Source organism: Propithecus coquereli, unplaced genomic scaffold, assembly GCF_000956105.1.
Source record: "Propithecus coquereli isolate 6110/MARCELLA unplaced genomic scaffold, Pcoq_1.0 Scaffold74, whole genome shotgun sequence".
In the NCBI taxonomy this organism is placed as follows: Eukaryota; Metazoa; Chordata; class Mammalia; order Primates; family Indriidae; genus Propithecus; species Propithecus coquereli.
In genome coordinates, this window is record NW_012153507.1 from 4,491,410 (window position 1) to 4,491,832 (window position 423).

The following is a 423-nucleotide window of genomic DNA, read 5'->3' on the forward strand; positions in this document are numbered from 1 at the left end:
TGTGATGCAGATCAGTGGAAGAGGTCATAGGAACATCTGTTTGTGTGTCATTTTCATTTAATTTTTCATTGTCAAATATCAGTTATTGTAGAGATTCATTAACTGAGATTATTTTCAACATTTTAAATCCCAGAGTCTAAAAGAAGCTATATTTAAATCAAGTATGTAGAAGCTAGTGTTTGTGGTGATTCCTATTGTTGGATTATTTTTTTACTTAATGAATTGTTTCTTATATTATATTGCCATTATTTTCCAAAATAGTCTCTAATATCAAATGTACTTATTAACTTGCTGGAAAGCTCTCAAGGACATACTCAGCCTTGTCTCCATGCTGGGCCTATGAGGCAGCCATGGGAGGAGGCCTTTGGTCTCCCTCCTCTGGACAGGAGACAGGCCACCCACTGCGTCTGCACTGGCTTCAGT